Here is a 208-nt window from a genome sequence, read left to right on the forward strand (position 1 = left end):
ATGGTGAAAGTTAGAAGAAGGGGCATCTCAATAGGGGCAACAGATCCAAAGGAGGTAGAAGTGAGCCTCGAGGAAGGTACTTGTTCATTTGGGAAAGGTGTCCACTCCTCCTACTCTGCTTCAGTGCATTGGTGGTTTAAGAAGCAGCTTTCTGGACATAGAAGACTGCTCAGGGGCTTCTGGGGACAATGCCTGCCAAGTCAGGTCC

This window comes from Erinaceus europaeus, chromosome 2, assembly GCF_950295315.1.
Source record: "Erinaceus europaeus chromosome 2, mEriEur2.1, whole genome shotgun sequence".
In the NCBI taxonomy this organism is placed as follows: domain Eukaryota; kingdom Metazoa; phylum Chordata; class Mammalia; order Eulipotyphla; family Erinaceidae; genus Erinaceus; species Erinaceus europaeus.